Source organism: Peromyscus maniculatus, chromosome 5 (genome assembly GCF_049852395.1).
Source record: "Peromyscus maniculatus bairdii isolate BWxNUB_F1_BW_parent chromosome 5, HU_Pman_BW_mat_3.1, whole genome shotgun sequence".
Classification (NCBI taxonomy): domain Eukaryota; kingdom Metazoa; phylum Chordata; class Mammalia; order Rodentia; family Cricetidae; genus Peromyscus; species Peromyscus maniculatus.
In genome coordinates this window covers 105952594-105971236 of record NC_134856.1, presented here as the reverse complement: position 1 = coordinate 105971236, position 18643 = coordinate 105952594, and the positions used below count along the sequence as shown (strand labels likewise).

General features: G+C 41.2%; 1 protein-coding gene across 4 annotated transcripts in view; it reads right to left on the bottom strand.

Moving 5' to 3' along the window:
* LOC102905039 (cytidine monophosphate-N-acetylneuraminic acid hydroxylase) overlaps window positions 1-18643 on the bottom strand; it is a 150572-nt gene that overhangs the window by 64975 nt on the left and 66954 nt on the right. The gene's annotated exons all lie outside the window — the stretch shown is intronic.

Below are 18643 nucleotides of genomic sequence, written 5' to 3'. Positions count from 1 at the left end.
AAGAAGTTCTGTCATTAGCCTGACAAGCTTGGAGGGCAATACGTTAAGTGAAGTGAGCTAGCACAGAAGTACAGATACTGCATGAGCTCACCTGTGTAGAAGCTAAAAGTGCTGGTGTCATAGAAATACAGGGCAGAATAATGGCTGGCAGAGGCTGAGAGTGGTAAGGAAAGGGGGGTACCAGAAGTTGGGCAGTGGGCACAGTATATAGTCAGGTGGGATGCATGTGTCCTAGTGTTCTATAGCACAGCAGGATGACTTGTTAACAATAACCTGTACACTTCAACGTAGTTAGAAGGTTCGAATGCAGCACCACAAAGAAATAATAAATATTGGTGGATATAATAACTGCCCCAATTTGATCACGTGTAGAAATATTTCTCTGTACCCCATAAATATGTACCATTATTGTGTATTAAATGGTTAAAAATACAATAACTAAAAAGTAAAAGAATTAGACTTCAGGAGAGTCAGAAAGAAACTCAACCAGAAGATGATCAAAGACCCTTGCAGATAGAAAAACAGCCCATACCAAGGGATGTGGGTAACCCAGAGCTGAAGAAGATCAGGAAATTACTCTCTTTTGATGAGCTCCTGTAAGATAAGAAGTCAGTGTTGTCCTAAAAAGTCTCTAAGAGGAAAGAAAGAGAGAAATGGAAGAGGGGGTAGGAGGGCAGGAGGGAGGGAGGGAAGCAGGCAGGCAGGCAGGCAGAGAGGGAGGGAGGGAAGGAGGAAGGCAGGGAGGGAGGAAGGGAGGGAGGAAGGGAGGCAGGTAGAGAGGGAGGGAAGTAGGGAGGTAGGGAGGCAGGGAGGGAGGGAGGGAGGGAGGGAGGGAAGTAGGGAGGTAGGGAGGCAGGGAGGGAGGGAGGGAGGGAGGGAGGAAGGGAGGCAGAGAGGGAGGGAGGGAGGCAGAGAGGAAGGGAGGGAAGGAGGGAGGCAGGCGGGGAAAGAGGAAGGCAGGGAGGGAGGGAGGGAAGGAGGCAGGTGGGGAGGGAGGGAGGCAGAGAGGAAGGGAGGAAAGGAGGGAGGCAGGCAGGGAAGGAGGGAATCAGGCAGGCAGGCAAGTAGGCAGCAGGGGATGAACTGGCTCAGCAGGTAAACAGCTCACTGCACAAGCCTGAAAACCTGAGCTCCATCCACAGAACCCACATAACAGTAGAAGGAGAGAGTCTTCATCACAAAGTTGTCCTCTGACCTTCACAAGTGTGCTGTGACACATGCCCCTTCCCCATCACACATACACCACAATAATAAATAAATAAATAAATAGTCAATGAAAGGAGCCACTCCATTATTTTTGTACATAGATCTCTTATGGCAAAATGATATGCAGCTCAAAAGACATTGCCCCGCTACTAGAATCCCATTCAGTCATTAATAATAAGCTCACTCTATCATTATGCTGTAAGAACACGTCTCGGAGATGAGAGCACTCAGGCTCCCATGCTCTCATTCCATTTGCTGGGCTCCTGGAGCAAAAATGGTCATGGTCCACAAATCCACCCTTCCAGAATCCTGGTAGAACTGTACTAAGAGATAATACTATTCTCTTCCTCTGTGCTTCTCTCAAGTTATTAATGGAATGTTGGATTTCCTCTGCTACATAACCCATTAATTCATCCTTATCCTCCACTACAGTTCTTTGTTCTCTTCATTTACACCCAGCCTTTGTCCCTTTGGGAGGACATTGGGTTTGGGGTTGACCCCTTATACTACTTCCTCCTCCTCAGTCCTATTCATGTCTGCGGTGGAGGCACACAGGTGCAGAAACTCATGGCTATTGTTACTACCAGGCACATGTACATTCACACTTCACTCCAGTATTGCCAGACGGGACGGTGGCACTGTCAGCCACTTATCGAAATCTGGCAGAAGGTTTAGAACTACAGTTACAGATTCTTGTTTTGGAACCATCCCTACAGACAACAGGACTCAGTCCTACGTCCACTGTGTCAGATGTGAAAGGAAGACTGAGATGATGAACAGAAGGAGAGGTAAAGAAAAGAGGAAGAGGAGGGTGGAGAGAGGAAGGAAAGTCTGTTACTTGTCCCGTAAGCTTTCTATCCCAGACCCTTGTTCCCAGATTGTTGTGGAATACTTGTACAGTATGTGAAGATGTGTTGCTGTGATTGGTGTAATAAAAAGCTGAATGGCCAATAGGGAGGCAGAAGGGGATGGGTGGGATTTCTGGGAAGAGAAAGGAAGAGGAAGAGGAATCTAGATGCGCAGGGAGTCTCCAGGCAGACTCAGAGGGAGCAGGATGGGCAGTAGACATGAGGTAACGAGCCATGGAACAGAAGATTGATTTTAAAATATGGGTTAATTTAAGTTATAAGAACTAGTCAGGAACAAGCCTAAACTAAGGCCGAGCTTTCATAATTAATAATAAGTCATGTGTCATTATGGGTGAGCCGGCGGCCAAAGAAAAATCCAACTACACCAGGTCTATCAGAGGACAGAAGAACATCCCATAGAAATACCTGGTCAGTCCCTCCCATGCCATCCTCCACCTCTGTCCATTTTAGACAGTCAAATCCTTTTTTTTTTTATTCCACATTTAAAAAAATTTTAAAGCATTTTTTATTAAAAAATTTTCATTTATTTTACATACAGTTTCCCTTCCCTCCTCTCCTTCCATTCCCTCCCCACCTCCCTTCTACCCCTCTCCCCATCCACTCCTCCTCAGTCTCCCTTCAGAAAGGGGGAGGCCTCCCATGGGAGTCAACAAAGCATGGCACATCAAAATGAGGCAGGACCAAGCTCCTCCCTCTGTATCAAGGCTGGGCAGAGCAACCCAGCAGGGGGAATGGGTTCCCAAAAGCCAGCTCAAGTGCCATGGACAGGTCCTGATCCCATTGCTAGGAGTCCCACAAACAGACCAAGTTACACAACTGTCACACACATGCCTAGGTCAGTCCCATGTAGGCTCCCTAGCTGTCAGTCCAGAGTCGGCCAGTTGCTGAAGAGGGAGAAAAGGAAACCAGAGAGGCTGAAGAGGAAGAGAATGGACTGCATGTTGAGGCCGACAGGGAGGAGACTTGTTAATGTGATCGAAAATAATGGAGGAATCATCTGGCTTGGGCTTCATAGCTAGGAGTTGTTTCTTCCTTATTTGGTTTATCCCAAAATGACATCACACCACATGATTCCTTTAAGATTACCTATGTATAGATTTTTAACTATCAACCCCAGTGTTACAGATTTTTCAGATTTTTAACCTTATCCGATGTGCTTGCAAATCTTGAGGTAAGATTTATACCTTAGCAAAAGTTTTAGAGAGTTAGGACAATATCAAAAGAGTAAGAGATAAGTAGCCATCGTCTCCATTGGAAACTGTCCCTTTATTTTGTTTTGCTCTCCTTTCTCTGTCACACAGCACATGGCTCACCTGATATGGGACAAAGATTTGAAGGAAAACTTATAAACAAGCGTGCTTGGGTCTAGATGAGGGGAAGCCATACCTCAACTCCAGAGGCAGCTTTGAGTTGAAGTGGGACAACATAAAACAAAAACAAAAACAGTCTAATGCTACTCATACCTAAAAGACACCCGAATCCTTGGAAAACTGGGTCTAGTACACTGCGAACAAGGAAGGCTTAGAGATAGGAAATGTTCGAGCCCTAGTCAAAGACAGAGGGCACTACAGGGAGGAGCTGAGAGATGCACCAGCCGGCGGGGAGTGTGTGCCAAGTACGTGCTGCGTGCTGCAGCTGGCCTATCCCTTTGCTTTCTGCCCCTCCTTCTAGGTCTGGCTCCCCCCAGATGCCACTTTGCAACATTCACTTAAAAACAACAACAACAACAACAACAACAACAAAAAAAAAAAAAACAAAAAACAAAAAACAAAAAAAAACAAAAAAAAAAAAAAACCAGGACATTTACACAGTGCATGCGTGAGGAGACCAGACAAAAAACAGACAGGGCTTGGAGAAGAGAAGCGAGAAAGCTTGAATGCAGGGAATGGGGAATCTCTTTCCATTTCTCAGATCATTCACAGTAGTTGTAAAGGTCCTGAATAATATTGGGATCCAGGGTACTGTTACGCAGATGAGAGAGCTGAGCAGACGCCATAACAGGCTGCTCAGTCTTCTCTCAGAGATCAGGCCTCAGTTTCAGGTTCCTGACACTGAGCAAGCAGTTTCTGAAAGAACCATGAAAAATGGACAATCAGTCTCCAACGCCCCTCACAGCAGGGACGAGGGAGATGGCAACTACCAAGCCTGGGCCATTCCCTACAGTACAAGGCAATGACGAAATAGAGACAAATCCTCTTCCCCCGCACCCTTGGAACTTGACCAAACTTGCCCAAAGATGGTAAAACTATACCTTTAGTCAGCCTCTGTTATTCCTAGCCAATTAGTAATATACTAACATAGTTGCTACTTGCTTAAGCCAATCAATGACTTAACTGCCTTAGAATTCCTTTAGCTGTGTATAAAAGAAGCCTGCTATGTAGGTAGACGTTTCTCTCCTGCCTGCCTGTTCCCAAATACCCAGGAGCCTCTTCTTAAATAATTGATTCAGAAGCTTAATATTACTTTTAAATGCTCAGATGGTAGCTCAGGCTTATTACTAACTAGCTCTTACGCTTAAATTAACCCATAATTCTTTTCATGTTTAGCTGTGTGGCTTGGTGCCTTTTCTCAATATGGTATTCTCATCTTGCTTCCTCTAGCTCTGGCTGGTGACTCCTGACTCTACCTTTCCTTTACCCAGAATTCTCCTAGTCTGGTCGCCCTTCCTGCCTGGCTACTGGTCAATCAGCATTTTATTAAACCAATTTGAATGACAAATCTTTACAGAGTACAAGAGTATTATTCCATAGCATTCCCCCTTTTTGTCTAATTAAAAAGGAAGGTTTTAGCCTTAATATAGTAAAACAAAAACAGTTATTAAGTAAGAATTACAGTAACAATATCCAATCCATGTACATTTGACAAAATTAGAGAAAATATTTATCTGTCTTATTTTGGTGAGTCTCAAGTTTTGTATCTAATTTACTTTCTGTTATAACTAAGGAAAACTATAATTTTAACTATTTAGTCTTCAACTCCATCAAAGACCCCAGAAGGGTGAAATTTTACCTAATGACAGGGATCTCAAGCTGCCTGAACAGTCACTCAAGGTTCATCTGCAATGTTGGGGCATCCATCTTGGGGCCAACAGGCCTAGTGTATCTGACAGACTTTTCTGTGAAGCAGGATATTCTGAAGGGCTGTTCTATCTTGTCTTGGCAAAGTTTGGCAATCCTTTCTTTTGTGTCCTGCTTGTCCAATTTGGACAGCATACTCTCAGCGGTTGAGGCAAGAGCAGTTTCTTGTCCAGTGGCTAACTTTTGCCATGAAGAAAATAAACTCCATATGGAATGTCCTCAATGTCCATCATCCTCTTTGAAGTAATTGGTGCTACCAGGAGCAGACATGTCTCATTGTCGAGAAAAGTCTAAGTTCTCACAACATTTTATGTGCCATATTCTGTAGGTCTTTGATGTGCTTAAAGATTGCCTATCTATCTGAAATATATCTCTGTATGACCTTGAAAACATGACTGTGTTTTCATAGTCATAACATGACTATATGTTTGCTATTATAGATGACTATTAATCCATATTTCTTAATTATGTATTACATTTTTAAATGAGCTGCATAAATATAATATCATAAACAAGAGTAGAAATACATACACATACAGTAAAACAAAATTAACTTTAAATTTGTATCAATATATTAAAATACATACTAATATAAAATATGTAAGATTATAGTTTTTTATTAAAGTAGATTTAATAATTTACCCTTTTTCCCATCATTTCTATATCATATTCCCCTTTCTTCTTTTAGAATGAGATTGACTATGACCAATAATAATTTTTAATCAAACCCCCTAAACAAAGACAAACATCCATAATCCATTTGTTGGAAATGTGGGTGTAGTTTTCTAAGTTACTTCCTGCTGATTGGGGGTGTTAGTCTCATGGGAACCCTGAGAAAATTTAGGATTATGGTAAAGTCTTAATTGGAATATTTTGTGTGAGATGGTTGGTCCATCTCAACCAGTAGCCTTGGAGCTGTTGTGAATGTTGGATCACCTGGGCCATTGTTCTCATCAGAGACCTTCCAGGGGGTCTTGCTTGATCAAACCTGATTTTCCTTAACACAGAATGAATCCACAGCCTCTCATTTCCTGTGGAAATAAAAGAGTAACATTTCCCCCAAAGTAACATATCTGTTGACTTCAATCTTGAAGTTAAGGCATTTACAAAATATATAGGCTGGATAAATCCAGTAACATTTATAATCAAATGTCTCTTAGCAGCTGTTGCTCCTTCCTCAGCTGTCAAATAATTCAAAGACAACAAAATAGCATACAGTATCCAGACTCTTTGTGTATTTTCCATCTTTACATGGCTTTTAAAAATATTACTTTACTCCCTTTTAAGGATTTTATTATTTTAAAACTATGTATTTCTTTTTTATGACTGTCTATACCTTCTCTTTAGTCTCCCAAGCCTACATATATTTTTAAATACACTGTAAACTGTTTAGAAGTTTTGTTTTTTGAATTGTATATCTTTACTGCATATCTCTATCTTTTTCTGACCACATGAGCATTTAAGCTGCTAAGTAGGCATGGCTAGGACTAAAGTGGCAGCTTTGGTGGCTGACTCTGCCCTACTCCTAGGTTCCATGAGAGTCTAGTCTCATGGCAAAGGTAATGTTTACTGCCAGCGCTAAAAGCCATGTTTACTACTCCAACTCTGGGAAGTTTCTAAGTACATTCTACTACCAAGTAGTCACTGGCTGCTCATAAACACCATATAAGTGTTTGGTAGCAGGGCCTCTTAAAAGAGCCACCCATTTTTGCCACTAGCACCAAGCCAGGAAGCTGTCTCTTAAAGGAGCCATGCCTCTGCTAGCCACCAGCAAACAGAGCCCACCAGAGAAAAAGTGGTTACCAAGAAGCTGCGTTTGACTCCATTTTTGTATGTTTAGAATACTTTTTTAAGCTTTCTCAGGTTTTATGTGGAAATTCTTGCCCCATGTTGGGTGCCACATGTAAATGAAAGTTTCTGCCCTCCCAAATACCCAGCAACCATTTCCCAATTAATTGACTTAAAGGCTTAATATTACTTATAAATGATTGGCCAGTAGCTCAGGCTTATTACTAACTATCTCTTACACTTAAATTAACCCATAATTTTTATCTACATTTAGCCACATGGTACCTTTCCTCAGTACAATATTCTCATCTTACATCCTCTACATCTGGTAGTGACTCCTGACTCTGCCCTTCCTCTTCCCAGAATTCTTCTAGTCTGGTCACCCTGTCGATACTTCCTGCCTTGCTACTGGCCAATCAGCATTTTATTAAACCAATTTGAATGACAAATCTTTACAGTGTACAAGAGCATTATCCCACAACAAGGTTGTCTTCAAACACTCTGGAGATCTACAGAATATGGCATTTAAGATGTTTTAATAACATAAGACATTTTGTGACAGTGAGACACATTTGCTCCTGGCAGTACCAATCTGTTTTTAAAAGAAGATGATGAGCATTGAAGAACCTCTAAGAGGAGTTTGCTTTCAGTGTGGCAAAGTTAGCCACTGGGCAAGAAACTGCCCTTGCTTCCACTGCTGACAATATGCTGTCCAAGTTGGAAAAGCAGGACACAAAGGAAGTTGACTGCTGAACTTTACTAAGACAAGGTAGACCAGTATTTCAAAAAAGTCCTGCTTCACAGAAAAGTCTGTCAGATATCCTAGGCATGTAGGCTAAAGATGGATGCCCCAATGTTGCAGAGAAACCTTGGGTGACTGTCCAGGCAGCCAGCTGTCTCTGTAATTTTTATAGTTTTGGAAGTTGCTTGCTCTGCACTTACTGTTTAATCACATAATATTTTATCCTTCTCAGGTCTTTGATGGAGTTGAAGACTAGATATTTATAGTTTTACAGTTTTCCTTGTTACCAAGTTCAGAAAAGAAACTTACAAAAGAGATGTAAAGTTTATAAAGGTTGAGAGACATAAAGCTTAAGTTTTTTATTTATGAAAATGTTTTAAGATCTAAATTGATGTTTTTAGATTGGTAATACAAGTTATGATAGGAAGTGATTTAGGTATAAATCTTTGGACTCACCAAGAGAGGAAAGATAATAGAGTACTTTCAAAGATGTTAAATACAAATAAACTGGGCATCGTGAGTGTAATTCTTACCTGATAATTGTTGTTATTATATATAGTTTATTGATGTTAGAGAAAGAGCCTTTTAGTGAACTAAAAGGGGTAGATGTTGGGATAATCATTTTGTACACTGTGTGAAGATGTCTCTGTTTTACCTCACCCGCCTAAGGCACCTTCTGATTGGTTTAATAAAGAGCTGAATGGCCATTAGCTAGGCAGGAGAGGATAGGTGAGACTTCTAGGCAGAGAAAGGAACTCTGAAAAATAATCTGAGGCAGGAGATTCACCAGCCAGATGCAGAGGAAGTCAGACGTACTGTACCGAGGGGAGGTAATGAGCCATATGACGGAATATAGATTAATATAAATGGGTTAATTTAAGTTTTAAGAGCTAATTGGGGGAAAGCCTTAGCTAAGACCAAGCTTTCATAATTAATAAAAAAAATCTCTGTCATTATTTGGGAGCTGGAAGTCCAAAGAAAGTCCGATTATACTCTGTCCTATCCTTCTTCATCACTCTGCTTTAGAACAAACTCCTGCTCTGTCACATGGAATTCACAAATGTCTTAGTTTGCTTTCTGTTACTGTGATAAACACCATCACCAAGAGCAACCTGGGGGTAAAGGAGTTTATTTCAGCTTACAGTTGTAGTCTATCCTTCAAGGAAGTCAGATGAACTCAGAGTAGCAATCTGGGGATAAGAATTAATGCAGAGGCCATGGAGGAGTGCTGCTTAGTGACTTGCTCCTCATGCCTTGCTTGCCCAGCTTGCTTTCTTATAGAACCCACAACCACCTGTCCAGGAGTGGCACCACCCACAATGGGGTGGGCACACTCACATCCATCATTAATCAAGAAAATGCCCCACAGCCTTGCCCACATGCCAATCTGATAGAGGCATTTTCTCAATTCATATTCCCTCTCCCCAAATAATCTTGACCTGTTTCAAGTTGCCAAAAAAAAAAATTAATCAACACACATTTGTTTTCTAAAAGGCCTGGCAGTACACATCCATAATCCCAGGATTCAGGAGGCAGAAATAGGAGATTTGTGAGTTCAAGGCCAGTCTGAGACACTGTATACAATTTTACTACTACTACTACTACTAATAATAATAATAATAATAACAGGGCAGTGTCATACAGGCCCAGCGGCGGCCCACAGAGGTAGACAGTCCCGGCGGCAGAGACAAGCAGACACAGGTAGGCACGCGGAGGCGGCCCACAGAGGTAGACGGGCCCAGCAGCGGCCCGAAGGGGTAGGTGGGCCCGGCGTCCAACAGGGACATACAGGCCCGGCGGCAGCTGGCAGAGACATACAGGCCCGGTGGAGGCCCTCAGAGGTAGACGGGCCGGGCAGCAGTGACAAGCAGAGGTAGGTAGGCCCGCGGCGGCAGCAGCCGGCAGCTGGCAGAGACATACAGGCCCAGGGACGGAGATAAGCAGACGCAGCTTGGAACAGGGACACCTCTAACCCCAACACCTGGGGAAGAAGCTATCTCTGTGGGTTGGAACCAGAACGAATCTGAACACTCCGTCTGAGGACAACCCACGGCCCAGCTGCTGATCCTGTGAAACCCAACAACTTGGAGGTGTTGGTGAGACTACCCCACTCAGCTGAAACCCATCTGGGAGAGGATTCAGATGCCTACAGTTTGAAGTCTGAAGAAACAAGATCAGCTGAGGAGTTGACGAATGAACAAAACGTGACCTGGGAACACAGAAGAAGACGCTACCCAGCCACCAAACCAAATCACCAGAATCATAAGTATATACTTCACCGACTGAAATCAGCTGCCCCTGAAGAAATAACCCAATAGCACCAATTTAACCAAGAACCCCTACTAAACCAAGACTAAAAATTAGAACAAGAGAGGCACTCTCAGACACAGACACCACCTGCACCGCACAGAGGAAGAGATGAGTAGACGCCAGTGCAAAAATACAGGCAACAACATAAAGACCTACATGGCAACATCAGAACCTAGTGATTCTACACCTGCAAGACCTGAACATACCAAGACAGAAGAAACAGAAGAAATCAACCCTAAAAATGACTTTAAGAAGATGACAGAGGCCCTTAAAGAAGAAATAAAACATTCCCTCAAAGAGGAAATAAAAACTTTCCTTAAAGAGGAAATGAAAAACTCCCTTAAAGAGGAAATAAAAACTTCCCTTAAAGAGGAAATGAAAAACTCCATTAAAGAGGAAATAAAAAACTCCCTTAAAGAAATGGAAGAAAAAATGAACAAAAAATGGGAAGAAATCAAATCAAGTCAAGCAAAAGCAATTAAACAGATGAAAGAAACACTCCAAGATCTGAAAAATGAATTTGAGACAATAAAGAAAACACATGCTGAGGGAATCCTGGAAATAGAAATCCTGACTAAACGAACAGGAACTACAGAAACAAGCATAACCAACCGATTGCAAGAGATGGAACAGAGAATCTCTGACACTGAAGACACGATAGAGAAAATAGATTCGTCAGTCAAAGAAAACACCAAAAACAAAAAAGTCGTAACACAAAACGTCCAGGAAATTTGGGACACCATGAAAAGACCAAACCTAAGAATAATAGGGATAGAAGAAGGAGAAGAATACCAACTCAAAGGCACAGAAAATATATTCAACAAATTCATAGAAGAAAACTTTCCTAACTTAAAGAAAGAAATACCTATGAAGAAACAAGAAACTTACAGAATACCGAATAGGCTGGATCCAAAAAAAAAGTCCCCTTGCCACATAATAATCAAAACACTAAACACACAGAACAAAGAAAAAATATTAAGAGCCGCAAAGGAAAAAGACCAAGTAACATATAAAGGCAAACCCATCAGAATAATACCAGACTACTCAATAGAGACTATGAAAGCTAGAAGAACATGGACAAATCTCATGCAGACACTAAGAGACCACGGATGCCAACCCAGACTATTATACCCAGCAAAACTCTCAATCACCATAGGCAGAGTAAACAAAATATTCCAGGATAAAACCAGATTTAATCAATACCTGTCCACAAACCCAGCCCTACAGAAAGCACTAGAAGGGAAAATCCAACCCAAAGAAGCTAAGCACATCCATGAAAAATCAAGCAATAGATAATCCCACACCAACATACACCACAGAAGGACAACACAACCACAAAAAATAACAGGAATTAACAATCACTGGTCATTAATATCCATCAATATCAATGGTCTCAACTCACCTATAAAAAGACACAGGCTAGCAGAATGGATAAGAAAACAGGACCCATCCATCTGCTGCATACAAGAAACATACCTTAACTTCAAAGACAGACACTACCTCCAAGAAAAGGGCTGGGAAAAGGCTTTCCAAGCAAATGGACCTAAGAAACAAGCTGGTGTAGCTATCCTAATATCTAATAAAATAGACTTCAAACTAAAATCAATCAAAAGAGATCAGGATGGACATTACATATTTATCACGGGAAAAATCCACCAAGATAAAGTCTCGATTCTAAACATTTATGCTCCAAATACAAAAGCACCCACATTCATAAAAGAAACACTACTAAAGTTTAAAACGCACATCACACCCCATACGTTAGTAGTGGGAGATTTTAACACACCACTCTCACCAAAAGATAGATCTACCAGACTGAAACTTAACAAAGAAATAAAGGACCTAACAGATGTTATGACTCAAATGGACCTAATAGATATCTACAGAATATTCCATCCTAACACAAAAGAATATACCTTCTTCTCAGCACCCCATGGAACCTTCTCAAAAATTGACCACATGCTTGGACACAAAACAAATCTCAACAGATACAAAAAAATTGGAATAAACTCCTGTATCTTATCAGATCACCATGCCTTAAAGTTAGACCTCAACAACAACAAAAATTATAGAAAACCCACAAACTCATGGAAACTGAATAATGCCCACCTGAAACATCAATGGGTCAAGGAAGAAATAAAGACAGAAATTAAAGATTTCCTAGAATTCAATGAAAATGAAAGTACAAAATAGCTGGGCGGTGGTGGCGCACGCCTTTAATCCCAGCACTCGGGAGGCAGAGGCAGGCGGATCTCTGTGAGTTCGAGGCCAGCCTGGACTACCAAGTGAGTCCCAGGAAAGGCACAAAGCTACACAGAGAAACCTTGTCTTGAAAAACCAAAAAAAAAAAAAAAAAAGTACAAAATACCCAAACTTATGGGACACTATGAAAGCAGTGCTAAGAGGAAAATTCATAGCTCTAAATGCACACATAAAGAAGATGGAGCAATCCCATACCAATGAATTAACAGCACAACTGAAAGCTCTAGAACAAAAAGAAACAAACTCACCCAGGAGAAATCGACGCCAGGAAATAATCAAATTGAGGGCTGAAATCAATGAAATAGAAAACAAGAGAATAATACAAAAAAATCAATGAAACAAAGAGTTGGTTCTTTGAAAAAAAATCAACAAGATAGACAAACCCCTAGCCAAATTAACCAAAAGGCAAAGAGAGAGCACCCAAATTCACAAAATCAGAAATGAAAAGGGAGACATAACAACAGACAACGAGGAAATCCAGAGAATCATCAGATCATACTTCAAAAACCTGTACTCCACAAAAATGGAAAACCAGGAAGAAATGGACAATTTTCTGGATAAATACCATGTACCAAAATTAAATCAAGACCAGATAAACCATTTAAATAGACCAATAACCCCTAAAGAAATAGAAACAGTCATCAAAAGTCTCCCAACCAAAAAAAGCCCAGGACCAGATGGTTTCAGTGCAGAATTCTACCAGACTTTCAAAGAAGAACTAATACCAATCCTCTTCAAAGTGTTCCACACAATAGAAACAGAAGGAACACTACCAAACTCTTTTTAAGAGGCTACAATTACCCTGATACCCAAACCACACAAAGATGCAACAAAGAAAGAGAACTACAGACCAATCTCCCTCATGAACATTGATGCAAAAATACTCAACAAAATATTGGCAAACCGAATCCAAGAATACATCAAAACAATCATCCATCATGACCAAGTAGGATTCATCCCAGGGATGCAAGGATGGTTCAACATACGAAAATCAGTCAATGTAATACACCATATAAACAAACTGAAAGAAAAAAAAAACCACATGATCATCTCTTTAGATGCTGAAAAAGCCTTTGACAAAATCCAACACCCCTTCATGATAAAGGTCCTAGAAAGATCAGGAATACATGGAACATTTCTAAACATAATAAAAGCAATTTATAGCAAGCCAACAGCAAACATCAAATTAAACGGAGAGAAACTCAAAGCGATGCCACTAAATTCAGGAACAAGACAAGGCTGTCCACTCTCCCCATATTTATTCAATATAGTACTAGAAGTTCTAGCTAGAGCAATAAGACAACAAAAGGAGATCAAAGGGATACAAATTGGCAAGGAAGAAGTCAAACTTTCACTATTTGCAGATGATATGATAGTATACATAAGTGACCCCAAAAACTCTACCAGGGAACTCCTACAGCTGATAAACTCCTTCAGTAAAGTGGCAGGATACAAGATCAACTCAAAAAAATCAGTAGCCCTCCTATACACAAATGATAAAAGGGCTGAGAAAGAAGTCAGAGAAACATCACCCTTTACAATAACAAATAATATAAAATACCTTGGGATAACACTAACTAAACAAGTGAAGGACCTTTTTGATAAGAACTTTAAATCTCTAAAGAAAGAAATTGAAGAAGATATCAGAAAATGGAAGGATCTCCCATGCTCATGGATAGGTAGGATTAACATAGTAAAAATGGCAATCTTACCAAAAGCAATCTACAGATTCAATGCAATCCCCATCAAAATTCCAACACAATTCTTCACAGACTTGGAAAGAAAAATACTCAACTTTACATGGAAAAACAAAAGACCCAGGATAGCTAAAAGAATCCTATACGATAAAGCAACCCTTGGAGGCATCACCATCCCTGACCTCAAACTCTACTATAGAGCTATAGTAATAAAAACAGCTTGGTACTGGTATAAAAACTGACATACGGACCAATGGAATCAAATTGAAGACCCTGACATTAATCCATGCACATATGAACACCTGGTTTTTGACAAAGGAGCCAAAACTATACAATGGAAAAAAGAAAGTATCTTCAACAAATGGTGCTGGCATAACTGGATGTCAATATGTAAAAGATTACAAATAGATCCATATCTGTCACCATGCACAAAACTCAAGTCCAAGTGGATCAAAGACCTAAACATAAATCCAGTTACACTAAACTTAATAGAAAAGAAAATAGGAAGCACTCTTGAATGCATTGGCACCGGAGAGCATTTCCTAAATAAAACACCAAGAGCACAGACCCTGAGCACAACAATTAATAAATGGGACCTCTCAAAACTGAGAAGCTTTTGCAGGGCAAAAGACACAGTCAATAAGACAAAAAGACAGCCAACAGAATGGGAAAAGATCTTCACCAACCCCACATCTGACAGAGGATTGATCTCTACAATATATAAAAAACTCGAGAAACTAGACATCAAAGTACTGAACAGTCCAATTAAAAAATGGGCTAAAGAGCTAAACAGAGAATTCACAAAACAAGAACTACAAATGGCTGAAAGACATTTAAAGAAATGCTCAACATCCTTAATCATCAGAGAAATGCAAATCAAAACGACTCTGAGATACCACCTTACACCTGTTAGAATGGCTACGATCAAAAACACCAATGACAACCAATGTTGGAGAGGATGTGGAGCAAAGGGAACACTCCTCCACTGTTGGTGGGAATGTAAACTTGTACAACCACTGTGGAAATCAGTATGGCGGTTTCTCAGAAAATTAGGAATCGAACTACCTCAAGACCCAGCCATCCCACTCTTGGGCATATACCCAAGGAATGCTGATTCATACCATAAAGATACATGCTCAGCTATGTTCATAGCAGCACTATTTGTAATAGCCAGAACCTGGAAACAACTTAGATGCCCATCAACGGAAGAATGGATGAAAAAAATGTACATATACACAATGGAGTACTACTCAGCAGAGAAAAACAATGAAAGCATGAAATTTGCGGGCAAATGGATGGAACTAGAAAAAATCATCCTGAGTGAGGTAACCCAAACCCAGAAAGACAGTCATGGTATGTACTCACTCATAGGTGGATTCTAGATATAAAATAAAGAACAATCAGACCACAACCCATAGAACCATAGAGGCTATATATATAGCATGGAGGTCCCTAGGACGACTTGGCTTATAATAAATTTCAGTTTTACTCAATTATTGAAAAAAAATAGCCAAATGAATGGAAACACATGAACTATGAACCAAAGGCTGAGGAGCCCCCAGCTGGATCAGGCCCTCTGAATAGGTGAGACAGTTGATTGGCTTGATCAGTTTGGGAGGCAACTAGGCAGTGGGACCAAGTCCTGTGCTCATTGCATGAGTTGGCTGTTTGAAACCTGGAGCTTATGCAGGGACACTTGGCTCAGTCTGGGAGGAAGGGACTGGACCTGCCTGGACTGAGTCTACCAGGTTGATCGCAGTCCTCGGGGAAGGACTTGTCCTGGAGGTGGTGGGAATGGGGGGTAGGCTGGGCGTAAGGGGAGGGGGTGGGAGGGGAGGAATAGGGGAACCCATGGCTGATACGTAGAACTGAATGGTATTGTAAAATAATATATATATATATATATATATATATATATATATATATATATATATATATATATGTAAACACAGAAAAAAATAATAATAACAATAATAGTAGTAGTAGTAGTAGTAGTAAGAAAATAAGCCAGTTAATGGTACAGAATGCATTTTTGCTGAGAAAAATTAAAAAGAGGAAATACAAATAGTTTTTGTGGTACTAGATGTTGAACTGAGGGCTTTGTGCATGCTAGGCAAGTATTCTGCCACCCTTCTTTTTTACTCTTAATGACCCAGGAGCTCAGGAAGTTGACCAAGATCTCCTGGAGCTAGCGATTCCTTTTATGCAGCTGCCTGAATAGCCGGGTTTAAAAGATTGCAACACCATACCCAGCTAGAGAAAGAAAAGCTTTTCATGACTTCCATGTGATAGAATTATCCTCATGCCCAATTACTAAAATGGATAGGACAGATCTCTAAGACTGAACAAATTAGAGGGGGACTATAAGGATGCTAACGAGGTGGCCCTGAGAAGCTGCTCTGTGTCTCAGAGTGTCCCTGATATCTGCAGCACACTGTCAAATGCCACTGTGGATTCAGACCCCAACCTTTCTTGGCTAGTAGAGATGCTCTTCACTGTTTACAACAACAGAAGGGTGGCTGAAGAGGATAAAAAAAAAAAAGAGGGGGGCGGTGGACAGCAAACATTCTTGCTGAAAGTCACCCTGTGGTCCCCTTCGGGGAATTCAGTAGGAAGAGGCCACTTCAAGCATGACTTCCTGAATTCATCAATCATATAAAGAGGGCACAAAACCCAAAAAAATATTCTCTCTCTGTCTCTCTCTCTTCCTCCGTGTGTGTGGGGGAGTGTGGCGTGGTGTGGTGTCTGTGTGTGGTGTCTGTCTCTCTGTCTCTGTTTGTGTGTGTGTGTGTGTGTGTCTCTGTTTGTGTGTGTGTATGTGTGTGTGTGTGTGTGTGTGGTGTGGTGTGGTGTCTGTGTGTGTGTGTGGTGTAGTGTCTGTGTGTGTGTGTGTGGTGTCTGTCTGTCAGTCTGTGTGTGTGTGTGTGTGTGTGGTGTCTGTGTGTGTGTGGGGGGGGTGGTGTCTCTGTGTGTGTGTGTGGTGTAGTGTCTGTGTGTGTGTGGTGTCTGTCTCTCAGTCTGTGTGTGTGCAGTGTCTGTGCAGTGTCTGTGTGTGTATTAAAGTAGAAAGGGGATCACGAGAGGAAAGGAAGAGATCTCAAGGGAGGGGGAAAGAGAGGGAAATGTAAGTTCAAGTTGCTCTTAGCTTCTTAGATTCTGTTAAAGGGACAACATATATTTGGGTGTGTTAATAAACACATGATCTGAAAGCAGAAGAGAGACTCTGGGGAGAAGGAAGGCCACCACCTGGAGGAAGAAGTGGGCCCCGGGGTGGGAACAGTGTGTAAAGAAAGCAAACAAGAACAAAGCATGGGTATGAAAAGGCCAGAAGGAAACCCATTGCTTTGCATGCCAAAGCTTGGTTTTTTAAAAATAGACTCAAGTGAATCTAATAATAAAGAGCTCTATAAACAGGGACCAAAACTCACATAAAACCAAGAGTAGAGTAGTGAGCAGTGCCAGGCAGCCGACTGGTCTGCTTACATGGTTTTCATCTTCTGACTGATTCTATTCCTTGTTGTTAGAGCCTAAAATCACATTTGTATCAGAAGACACAAAAGTAAACTTCCCTTTTGCTTTATCCTCTCACTCAGCCTGCTTGCCTGCGTTGGAACACAATCAAAAGAACGGTGTGTGGTGAACAATGCCTTGGAGAACCCTGAGAGACGCTCCAGAAGAAAGGCAGAGGGCCTTTTACATCAGGGGCATTTTGTTCCCGGCGTTGTTCTTGGACATGATTTCGTGTTTCCTGTGACAAATATTTACATTCCATTTATAAGACATGTTTGTCCTTCTTGGATGTCAGAATGTAGCTATAGAACCCAGTCTGGTGAGTGTGCCGTGAATCTGGATATGGCTTCTGCCTGACTTTTGTGCTTCCCCAGATATAATTTATACTGCTGTGCCAGGCAATTGCTCTGTCCTGAGAAAGTTCTGGGGAAGGGCTGCTCTGTCAATATTTAGTATGTGTTAACCGGTGTTTACTAATGTGTTTTTCTGAACTCAAACAACCTTCCTTGGATCATTGCTTTCTTTGTTATATTCGTGTATAAAAGTCAACTGAAACTGAAGTAAGGTTGTCTACAGCATTAGATTGTAGTCTGCCCCATTCTTTCAGGTCCTCAGATCCCAGGTCCAGCAGACAAGGACTGCACAGGTTGGTGAAAGTTGATAGCCTAATGTTTTGAAAGGAATTTCCTCAGGACGTTAAGTATATTTTCTGGGCTATTTAAATGAGGAATTTGATGTGCTTTAACTACTGTACTGAAACAATTATAAAAGGAACTCAGGCTATGGAATCAGCTGTGGTATTAAGATTTATCTCACTTTAACCACAGGAGAGTATTACTCTGAGGAGGACAACAAGGTGTCCATCCACTCAGAAGTAGTCTAAGATTAATCTCCATTCCCTTAACCTCTCAAGAATGAAGAGTGAAGGCTGGAGAGGTGGCTTAGGGGTTAAGAAAGCTTACTGTACAATCATAAGGACTGGAGTTCAGATCCCAGCACCCATACAACCAACTGAGCATCCCACATATGCAGTCAACCTCAGCTCTGAGTGCGGCAGAGACAGGAGGGTTGCTGGGACTTGCTGACTTCCAGCCATGCAAGAAGACAGGAGCCCTAGATTCAAGGAGAGACTCTGCCTCAAAGGAATAGTCTGAGACCATGGAGAAAGATACCTGATGCCTT